General features: G+C 45.7%; 1 long non-coding RNA gene across 1 annotated transcript; it reads right to left on the bottom strand.

Moving 5' to 3' along the window:
• On the bottom strand, nucleotides 1-10,304 carry LOC138174504 (uncharacterized). The gene is made up of 3 exons (XR_011171756.1): nucleotides 10,193-10,304; nucleotides 1,583-1,664; nucleotides 1-1,024 (listed from the first exon to the last, which is right to left on the bottom strand). It is a non-coding gene; the product is annotated as an uncharacterized lncRNA (long non-coding RNA).
• Between the last annotated feature and the right edge of the window lie 1,321 nt (nucleotides 10,305-11,625).

The raw sequence follows: 11,625 nt of genomic DNA, 5'->3' as shown, positions 1-11,625 counted from the left end.
TACACTCCACTCCTGTAGTTTCTCCCTTTGATTGTCTCATTCCTCCCAGACTCTCCATTATGAGGAAGAGGCTAGTGGCAGTCATGTTTTCTTTCCTCTCCAAACTGTTCTCTCGACTTTGTAGGACTTTTTCTACAATGCTCTTCACCTTCCTCTCTCCCTGCCCCACTTTTCCTTAACTCCCATCCACCATGCCCCACCTGCTAGGTACCAATTCCTATCTCCATCCTCCACCCCAGTTTTCTGTTTCAAGTCCAGAAATGTCCCATATTGAATATCTGTGCCTCAGTTTTCCCCTTTGTAAAATGGAGATAATAATAGCACCGCCTCTCAGGGTTGTGAGGACCAAATGAAATAATATTTGTAAAGTGTTTTGCAACATTAATGTGTTATAAAATGATGGTGATGATGATGGTGGTGGTGGTGGTGGTGATCATCTATTATCATTATTATTCAATTGTAGTAAAGTAGTAACCAGTGCTGAGCTCAGCAAGAGCTCAAGCATGTTTTCACTGTGTAAGTGGGGGATATGAGCTCTGCCCAAGGAACAACCCACCAGATCCAGCTCACTGACTCCCAGCCATTCCAGGAATGAGGTAGGCAAAGTCCTTTGTCTTCAGTGGATGACCCCAAAGGTTATCTCAAGGATGTGTTACTCAGTGGCACCATCACAGAGTCCAACAGCCTGCACTCAGCACCAAAGAAGAGTGGAAAGATGCTTGTGTGTATAGACTTTTGGATTTGGGATTAAAGAACCAATGTGGATCAGAGCAGCATGCTGACAGGACAAGATGCCTTGGGTTGTTTCCTGGTCAGTAGTGGGTTCTCAGCATTGTCTCCTACCAGTTCCCTATTTGGATAGGGGGAAGAACGAGGAGGTGGGCAGAGGATGAAATTTTCAAGTAGTATGGGGCATCTGAGCTGAGCTTTGAAGGAAACTAAGGATTCTAAGACTGATGGAGGTGAGGACGGAGAACATTCTAGGAAGGAGAAATAGGCTCATGGAAGGTACACAGAATGTTATCTGTAAAAAAAAAAGAAAATCCATCAGTTTGGCTATATTATAGACAGCACCTATCTGTCATGCACAGTGCTAAGCTTTTTACAAAGATTACCTGATCTGATACTCACAACAACCCTGGGAGGTAGGAACTATTATCATCCTCATTTTACAGATGAGGAAACTGAGGCAAACAGGGTTAAGTGACTTGCGCAGGGTCACACATTAATAAGTATCTGAGACCAAATCTGAACTCGGGAAGATGAGTCTTCCCAACTCCAGGCTTGTGCACTATCCACTGTGCCACCCAGCTGCCCAAGTGTCTGTGTATTTATGATGCCACAGAGGGGCTTAGAACTGGAAGAAACCTGTGAGGCCATATAATTCAGATGAGGAAACTGAAGCACTTTACCCAAGGCTAGACACTTAGCAAGTGGCAAAAGTTCAAACCTGGATTCTCTTGCTTCAAATCCATGTCTGTTTTCATTGTATCTCTAATGATTAAGGTGAAGAGACTTGACCAGGGTTCTAAGTAGCAGGGCTGGAGTTCGAATTTCTGTCCTTGGACCCTAATGCACTCACCACAACTTCCTCTTCCTCTCATGGATCTGGTGACCTCAGACTTCTCTAGCCCTCAATGGCGCATTTCCAGGACCTCTTTACCCTAAAACAAAACGTGACAGATTTGAGGGTTTCCATCTTCCTCCTCTTGCTTTTCTCATCCCTCTTCATCCTGTACCTCTCCAGTAAAACCCACTTCACTTTCCCTGTTTCTACTGTCATCCATAACCCTGCATCCCCAAGCACCCCCTGCCCGAAATCACATCTGGTTGGTGCATTTTATCCCAGCTTAGAGTCTCCTAAGGCTACCTCAGGATATAAACTACTCCCTAGGTCTCCACAGATGTGGCAAAGTAGTGACTGTTCTTATGGACCGCAGTATGGCCTTTATTTCATCCCACAGACAGGATGCAGCTAGCACAAAATACTCAAAGTCACCCATAAATATTTGCTACAATTCTCCTTTCCATGCTGATGAGCTTCTCCTGTTTCACCCCAGGGACCTATCCCAGTCTCTAAATATTACCCAAAGGCTTGGGTTCCCTTCAGAAGGAAGAGAAATGAGGTTCTTGGGGAGGCATCCCCTGACATTCTGGTGAGTTCCACTTTTCACGTCAGAGACAGACCACTTCAAAGCCTCCATCCTTCAGGTCTGTGGGAACACCTTGGATTCACCCCAGGAAGGAAATGGATTTGGGGCTTTCAAAGAGGCAGCTCTTTTCCCACGGGATGGACACCATCACAGCCCACCCCTGATGCCACAATTCAGAGCTGAGTCACAGAAGATTCCACTCATCTGTCATCACCAGTCAATCCGCTTCCATGCACTTCCACTAGAAGCTAAGGAAATGTCTATTGCCCTTTGAGGGAGTTTCCAAAGACTGCATCAAGATCAGGCTATCTGAATTCAAGAAAGATCATAAAGTCTTAATGATGCCAATGGCTAAACCAAGCAAACCTGGTTAGAAAAGGCTTCTGCAGGAGCACACCCTGTTTTGCTGAGAAAGCCGTGGCCAGTGGGTTGGTCGGCCAGTTCTTTCTTCTTTATGAGCTGCATTAAAACATTTAACGACTTCCTATGAGCTTTATCTCCCCAGGTGAACGCCAGAGCTCATCGTTTTCTGAACAGTAACTGGCTTGGGATTAGGTAATCAAATTTATGGTGTCTCCTGTCAAAATCAGCAGATTCTCGTTCACACTGTACATCAAGCATTGTCTGAGAGTATCTTCAAAAAGATGACAACATGTGCATGTTCATCTGGTGAAGTAATTTATTAATCATTTATTAAGCACCCACTACTTACAAGTCACCAGGGAAACAAGGACCAAATCAAAGATTTATTGATTCAGGGCTGGAAGAGACCTCAGCTAACCTCATTTTACAGGGGAGGAAACTGAGGCACAGAATTGCCCAAGTTATAAAGTTAAAATTCAAACCTAAACTCTCCAGCTCCACATTTAACATTCTTTCCCCTTTGGCTTCTCTGTCACTGTTCTCAAGGACTTTACACTTTCCTGAGGGGGAGAGAAAATACATAAGATAACTTTATAAAGATGATTTGGGGGAGAGGGCACCATGGTGGTGGTGGGGGAGGAAGCAAATGAGGCTGATCACTAGCAAATGGTGGCCGGCACGAAGCAAGCACTCACTAAATGCTTGTTTCCTTACAGAAGTAGTTTGCTTTCATTGGGGTTCAGTTGTGTCTGACTCTTCATGATCCCATGAATCATGCTGCCCATGGGCTTTTCTTGGCAAAGGTACTAGAGTGGTTTGCCATTTCCTTCTCCATTGGATTAAGGCAAACAGAAGTTAATTGACTTGTCCAAGGTCACACAGCTAGTAAGTATCTGTGGCTAGATTGGAACTCAGGTTTTCTTGACTCCAGACCTGGTGCCCTCTCCACTATACCACCTAGCTACCTCCTTTGCTTTCACTAAGTGACTTTAAATGGCTATGCAATTGCTCGCAGTTGGTGTTATCCACTTCATGTTTCATGCTTTGCATTAGATACAAAAATAGTTTTTGGCGGGTCTGGGGAACTCCCAGTGTGGAGATTCCCTTCACCAATGCTAGCCCATCTGTCACTTGGTAGATCATATGTTTGGTGTGTAGGGTGTGTTCAGGAAGCACTGACACCTCTGGGTGATAGTTGCTGAGCCCTTTTCAGGGCTGCCTTCTACCTTTTGTGTCCACCTGTTCTACCCAGCTCTCACCTGTAGCTCCAAGAAGCTGTAGCATGCACTACATACCAACTGACTTCATTGTTGTACACCTGTGAAACCTGAACAGTCTACCAGGGCCATGCCAGGAAACTGAACAGCTTCCATCTGAATTGTCTTAGGAAGATTCTGAAGATCGCCTGGCAGGATAAGGGACCAGACAAAGTCCTCACTCGAACTAAACTCCCAAGCATTCAGACTCTGCTTCAGAGAGTGCAGCTCCTATGGGCTGGCCACATTGTTTGAATGCAGAATGCATGCTTGCCAAAAAAAAAAAAAAAACAAACCTCTTTTATGGAGAATTTACACAGGACAGGCATTCACATGGTGGTCAGAAGAAGCTATTCGAGGACACTTTCAAGGTCTCTCTGAAGAACTCAGGAATTGATTATGTGACAGTGGAGACACTGGCACAGGACTGCCCAGCATGGCGTGCCCACAGAAGGTGCTGTGCTGCTGTGATCTGTGAGCAAAGGAGTATTGAAACAGCTCAATGAAATGCAGGATTGCAATTTTGGAGATTCCGCCCCAAAGATTCACGCGGACTATTTGTGCCTGATCTGTGGTAGAGCACTCCAGACTCGAGTGGGTCTGATCAGCCACAGTCAGCCACACTGAAACTTGACTTCAGCATGGTGATGTCATTTGGGTTCTCTTGGAGAATGAAGGACAATAACCAACCAACCACCCAGATCATCTGTGTAGGGCTGAAGGGGAGCTTGGGGTTGATCTGCTCTCAACCCCTTTGACTTAACTAGAGACCCATAGCTAGCAAATTCAGAGGACGGATTCGAACCTGGGTCTTCCAGGCTCTAAGTCTAATAGAATAGGCACCAGGCCACACTACCAGTGTGACTGATGCATATCCAGGGCATCTGACTTGTCTACAGAATTGCAGTTAGTAAGTACCAGGAGCTCAATTTGAATCCAGAGTTCCCTGATGCCCTCTATCCACTGAGTTTATCTGTCTCCATACTCTCTATGAATAAAAATGATTGTGAATCTTATAATACTAGAATGTCTCAATCTAACATTTTCTCTACTAATATGTAGCTTTCTTAAGACTCTTTGGGTCCCGGGCTACTTTGGCACATTCTTTTCAATGAAAACTCCCATGGAAAGGGCTCCTCTGTATTCCTCTAAGTATTAGCTCAAATCCCATCTTCTGCTGGAGGCCTTCCCCAGCTCCCCTGGCTTTTAGGGCTCTCACCTCAGAGATTACCTCCCATCTACTCTGTAAATCTCAGGCACCTATTTAATTATGTGTTGTCTCCTCCCTTAGGAGCAGCTAGGTGGTGTAATGGATAGAGAACAGTGCCTACAGTCAGGCCTCAGACACTTACTAGTTGTGTGACCTTGGGCAACTCATTTAACCCAGTTTGCCTCAGTTTCCTCATCTGTAAAATGAGTTGGAGAAGGAAATGGCAAACCACTCTAATATCTTTGCTAAGAAAACCCCCAAATGGGGTCAGGGACAGTCGGATAGGACCGAACAACCACTCCTTCTTTAGAATGTGAGCTTTTTGAGGGTAGGAATTGTTTTTACCTTTCTTTGTACTTAACATCGTGTTTGCAGGGCATATAGCAAAGTGCTTAATAAATGTTTTCTGCTTTTGATTGAATGATTGAATGAATGAATGAATGGAGAAGCATTCAGCTCTATGGATTCAGTACCACATGCATGCAGGATAAGCTTGGTTGAGCACTAATGACAATAGCAACAAGAATCTAGTATTTATATGGTGCTTTAAGGTTTGCAAAGGTCTTTATATCAACTCTCTCATTTGACACAAAAACACCCTGTGGTAGGCACTGTTTTTATTCCCATTTTACAGGCGAGGAAACTGAGCCCCAAATAGTAAATGGAACACATAGGAAGGATCAGAGACACAACTTGAATTCAGGTCTTTGACCCTAAATCCAATGCTCTTTCCCCTAAACCATGTTATCTCTCATGCACATATGTGTCAGGGACCAAATAATATTTTCAAACATCCGTGATCTCCTCTGGTTTCATTTTTAAGTAAAGTGCTTTTGGATGGCTCATTAGACTCAGCATCATAGTCTTTGGTATCATCTCAGGACTGAGCACAGCTGGAGAGATCCAGTTGTCTGAGGTTTTTGTCTAGAAAGCAGCCCCCTTCCCGCCCTCACCACCAAAAAGCCTCGTCCAAACCTCTGATCTTCTAAGGCTAAAAGAAGGCTGGAGAAGAGCAACACGTGTTCAACGTTGCCTCCTTCCCCAACCACGTCCCACGTCTCCTTTCCCTTCCAGCTCTCGAATATGCCACTTCAAAATTAAGATATGTGTGTGTGCGTGCGTGTGTATGTGTGTGCAGTGTGTGTATGTGTGTGTGCACGTGTGTGCGTGCGTGTGTATGTGTGTGCACGTGTGTATGTATGTGTGCGTGTGTATGTGTGTGCGCGTGTGTATGTGTGTGCAGTGTATGTATGTGTGTGCATGTGTGCGCGTGCATGTGTGTGCATGTGTGTGTGCGTGTGTATGTGTGTATGTGCGTGCAGTGTGTGTGCGTGTGTATGTATATGCGCATGTGTGTGCATGTGTGTATGTGTGCGTGTGTATGTGTGTGTATGTGTGCGCGTGTGTATGTGTGTGCGTGCGTGTGTGTGTGTATAAAGGGTTGGTATAGAATAGAATAGAAGGACAATGAGGAGCACTTGGAGTCAGAGAATCCTGTCACTTACTGTCTGGATGGTGTTGGGTAAATCACTGGATCTCTCTAGGTCTCATTTTCCCATAAAATGGGTGCACTGGACTTGTGGAAGAAAAAATTAATTCTGCAGTTTGTATCTTAGGCACAAGTCTGTCAGAAACATTTTTGTTTAATTTAATATTAATTTAACATCAAAATCATTTCTGACTCAGAAAAATTTTTCTGACTCTGACTCAGTCCAAAATAGCAGTTTGCCCATGCACTCCAACATGCCTCTGACCCAAGACAATCTTAGGCAGCATTTACAGGAAACCTGAAGGAGACAATCACCATACATAAAAATAGAGTTTTGGGTTAACATTCTAGAAGAATTAATTGTCACCATCTCCTTCTTTCTGGACCACTCCCCTCAAGGAATCTGTGGGACTCCTCCCAGCCCTGATATCAGAGAATCTCTTCCATAGGGGAGACCGGAAGGTGCCTTCCTCTGAATGGAGCAGAGGGCAGTTTCCTTGAGTGGGTCTCAGGCCAATTCCTTCAGGGGACAGAGAAGAGGAAAGTACTTTTAGATGAGTTATTTAGATTAGAGAAATGGCATTTCTTAACATTTTCTAAAGACTGGTTTTCTTTTCTTTTAAAATATGCTTCCCCAGATGAGCTAACCTGTATGGTATCTCCTGACACTAGAGCTATGTCACCAGGGGCAAAAGTGTAAGCAGACACTCATCTATGTGGCTATCTATACAATCCCATGACCAGATATACAGGTAGATGGAAATTGGAGGGACTCCATCGATGGAAATCTGAATTTCTGGGAGGGAAACATAGGCATATCTCAAATATACAAGTACGGTCACCCTACCCAAGTGGGTTTGGAGGTCAAGGATGGACAAGCTGATGACATTGGGTACCATCAAGGAGGTATAAGAAATCTTAGCTCAGTCTGTCTGGCGAGAACTAACTCACCTAATGCATTTAATCTTAGTCGTATGTGTGTGTGTATATGTATGTGAGTGTATGTGAAAGTATGTGTGTCAGTGTGTGATTGTGTGTGTGTATGTGTGTGAGTGTGTGATTGTTTGTGTGTGTGTGTGTGTGTGGTGGGGAGGGACCAGTATGAATGCTGAGAATCAAAGAACATGTTAGGATGCCCACTGTCTCCCACATGTCTGCCTCTTCAACAGAGAGTTTCTCTCATTTTCCACTGGGTAACCCTCACCATCTACCCTTTCTTTTTCTGCTTGACTCTCAGCCAGTCAAGAGTCACATCTACCTACCCACCCAAAAAATCCAAGAACTGTTCTTCAGGGGAACATGAAACCCACCTTGGAGGGGATGCCAATGGGGGGGAGGTACATACACATAGCACATCTTGAACAATCTTGTCTCAACTATCTTATTTCACATTAAGGTATACAAACACCCCCCCTGTGAAGTCATCATATCTTGTCCCCTGCTGTCTCTGTCACCCCTTCTTCCACCTGGTTGGTAGGCTTAGAAATCCACCATCCCAAACTCAAGTCCCTCAGAGAGACTAGACAGAATCTCATCTCATAAATCTGTTTCACCCCCATTCCTTTCTCTCTTCATTCTCCCACTTCTGTTTGAGTTTCTCCTTAAGTGTGAATTAGGATCTTATATAAGAAAAACATTAATCATAGAGCTCTCTCAGTAATGGTGAAAGCTACCCCTACACACACCATGTCCCCAGTCTTTGAACAGTGTTTAGGGAAGGTCAGGCTATCATCAGTGCCGTGACTTGCAATGTTGGTGCCTGGGGCAATTCAGCTGAGGGTAGAAAGAGACTCTGGGACCACATGCAACTCCTTTTGTGATGGGATGTGGAGCAACACTCTCATGTTCCAGATGAGGCAACTGAGGCCTGGGTGTGTGTGTGTGTGTGCATGCACGTGTGAGTCTGTGTGTGCATGTGTGTGAATGAAGCACACATGCGTGTTTATATGCACACATGTACACACACGTACGAGTGCACGTGTGTACATACACACATGTGTGCATTGTGTATATGTGCATGGGTGTGCGTGCAGCAAGTGTGTGTTTATGTGTACACATATGCACACGTGTGTGCACACGTGTGAGTGCACATGTGCAAATATGCGCGTGTGTGCATTGTGTATGTGTGCATGCGTGTGTGTGTGAAGTGTCTTGCCCAAAGTCAAGCAGGTAGTAAGCATCAGAGGCAGGATCTGATTGCTGCTGTTCCCACTGACCAGCTGACGTTCATCCCACTGGGTTCAGTTGCCTCCCTAATCACCTACGTCTGTTTATTCATCAGTCCCACTGACCTCATAGGTTCATATATCTATAGCTGGAAGGCACTTGAGAAGTCATTATATCCAATCCTATCATTTTACAGATGTGGAAACTGAGCCTCAGAGAGCTGAGGTGATCTGTCCACATAGAGCGACTGTGTGACCCTGAGCAATTCACTTACCCAATTAGTGTTCTAGACAGCGCTCTCAAGGTTCTTAGCTGGAACTTGTTTTTATACACCGCATGTATACACATGTGTGGTGTATATACTATACACATCATGTTTGTATCATGTCCATGTGCTCACGTTTAGATGTGTAAAGCTAGATGGATTACCAAGGAAACTATAGTGAAAGTTTCTATATTCACATATCCACATGGATGCATGCAGAGTGTCCTATATGTGTTATGTCGGGTGTTACACACACACTTATCCCTACATGCAGCATGTTCCAAGCCTCAGTGCAGTGTTAAGCTTAACCAAAGGAAGGCTTTCGGGCCACCCCGTATATACAGTCTCTATCCTTCTTATCTGTTATCTCACCATATTTTCTCTGTGATGTCTAAGTATCGCATTTTACAAACATCCCTTTGTGAAGCATCTGGAAGCTTCATCAGGTGGCCAAAGGGGTCCACGACGTAAAAAGGTCCAAAACCCCTGTTCTAACGCAGTGAGTGGCAGGGACTGGACTGGGCCTCAGGGCTTTCGACACCCCACCACGTCGGAGGGACCCGTTCAGCACTCAACCTTAGCCAAGTTCTATGGTGGGTGGAGGAGATCCTCCCCCTGGGCCCCCGAGGCCCCCACCCCCTGTACATTCCCGGTGCCTGGGAAAGCTGCTCTTCCTATGCAAACCGGGCGGCCCCCCACATGGCCCCTGGAAGGGGGTTGGAGCCCGGGCCAGCCCCCGCGCGCAGCCCCCACATCCAGCCCCGCCAGCTGGTTCCCGTCTGCTACCTTTCTTCAATGCGCCTCCCTCAGCCCAGCCCCGGAGCCCCCTCCCCCCGGACCCGCCCCTCGGGGCCGCCCCTGGAAGTGAGCTTTTCTGGCCCAGTTGTTCGGAAGTGACCTCTTGCCCTTGGCTCGCTCGCCCCAGCCTGGATCGGGGCCGGCTCCGCAGCCCGCCCGGCGGTGCTTTGTGCCGGCTGATCCGTGTCAGGGCGAACAATGCGGGCGGGCGTGGGCAGTGCTGCGGGGCGGTTCGGGCCTCCTGGGGAAGGGGAGCCTGGGAGGATGGGGGGCCCAAGGGGTGGAGGAGCAGCCCCAACCGTCCAGGATCCCCCCGCGCCCACCGAGGTAGTAAGAGCACACAGCCTTTCCGGTCCTGCCCGTGGGCACACAGGATGCTGGAGCCCGCCGCATTTAGGCGCCCGGAGCCCTCGCCGCAGTGGGCACTCTCCATCACCGTGGGCACTGCCCTCCACCTGGCTTCTTGCCGCTCCCCTCCCTTACTGCACTCACCTGGCTTCCTCGGAGGCCCTGGAGGAAGGAGTTTCTCAAGGAACCCTGGCCTCCACTCAGTACTGAAAAGGGCTAGAAACCAGAGAGCCGCCCTAGGCACCCACATTCCAGCACATTTCTCCAAAAAATTTGCATATTTTAAAGAACAAAATTTCTTTCTTTTTTTTAAATGTAAGTCAATTTCAAAATTAAATATTTCTTTTCTTCTCTCCCGTTTTTCTTCCCCTGTTGAAAAAGAAAAACTCTTGTAACCTACATTGTGAAAGTACCTTGTCAAGGAAAACAAATTCCCAGTCATCCTTGACCCAAAATGCACGTCTCAGTCTGTCAGTCACCTAGCTTTTGTAAGCACCTACTATGTTCCAGGAACGGCAGTGGGGATACAAATAAAAGCAAACAAATCCGAAACACCCAGAAGGGCCTTTGTCTTGAGTCCATTGCCTTCTCTGTCTGTCGGGATGTGACACAATGGGTCCTTCCACAATGGGTCCTTGGGAATCATGCTTGGCTGTGGCCTCGGTTAAACTGTTGGGTTTGTAGTGATTGTGTAGGATATGTGATTGTATTGGGACTGTATTCCTGGTTCTGCTCGCTCTGCATCAGCTCATACAAGTTCTTCAGGTTTATCTGAAGCCATCCTTTTCTAAAAATCATTTCCTAGATGATGTTTCATCATATTCACATAACCATAATTCCTTCAGCTGTTCTGTAATTAAAAGAAGCGCCCAACTTAGTTTCCAGGTTTTTTTTTTTTGTTTTGCTACTTTTTACTATAAAGAGAAGAACTCAGAAGAGATTCAGCTTATTTCACTTACTAGCAGTGTGACTCTGAGTAAGTCACACTCCCTGTGGCTCAGAGAGTTTCTCATTTGTAAAATGGGGATCATAATAGCACCTTGTTGTGAGGGTTAAAGGAGATCATCTTTGTAAAGCACGTGCAAACCTCAAAGTTTTATGTAAATGTTATTATTATCATTACTAGTAGTAGTAACCATAGTAATGGTGGTAGTAGTAGTGGGTGGTGTAGTAATAGTAATGGTAGCAGTAGTAGTAATAGTAGATATGGGTCATTTCTCTATGATGTAGACAATAGTCTCAGTAGTAGTATCACTAGGTCAAAGGCTATGCACAGTTTGGTAATTTAGTGGGCACATTTTCTTCCATATTTCTGATTTCAACATTAGGAAATGACTTCCTTCGTTTGTGCTCTTACTGAATTAAAAATGAAGAAATTCCATGCTTGGGAGCCTTCCTACTAGTCCTCAGGGCTTCCTTTGAACTCTAGTTCCCAGACACATTGTCCTCTGTTCTCCATACCAAATATAAATCCACTGTGGGATTTACCCTGTGCACTGGGTAAAGGTTGAGACTGTGTCCTGGCTTAAGTTCAAACCATGTTTCTGTTTCAAATATGGAAGAAAAAAACTCTGCAT

This window comes from Petaurus breviceps, unplaced genomic scaffold (assembly GCF_028583685.1).
Source record: "Petaurus breviceps papuanus isolate PSGF00001 unplaced genomic scaffold, PetGlider_PUasm1.0 689, whole genome shotgun sequence".
NCBI classification, from domain to species: Eukaryota; Metazoa; Chordata; class Mammalia; order Diprotodontia; family Petauridae; genus Petaurus; species Petaurus breviceps.
This window is presented reverse-complemented; position numbering and strand designations above follow the sequence as displayed.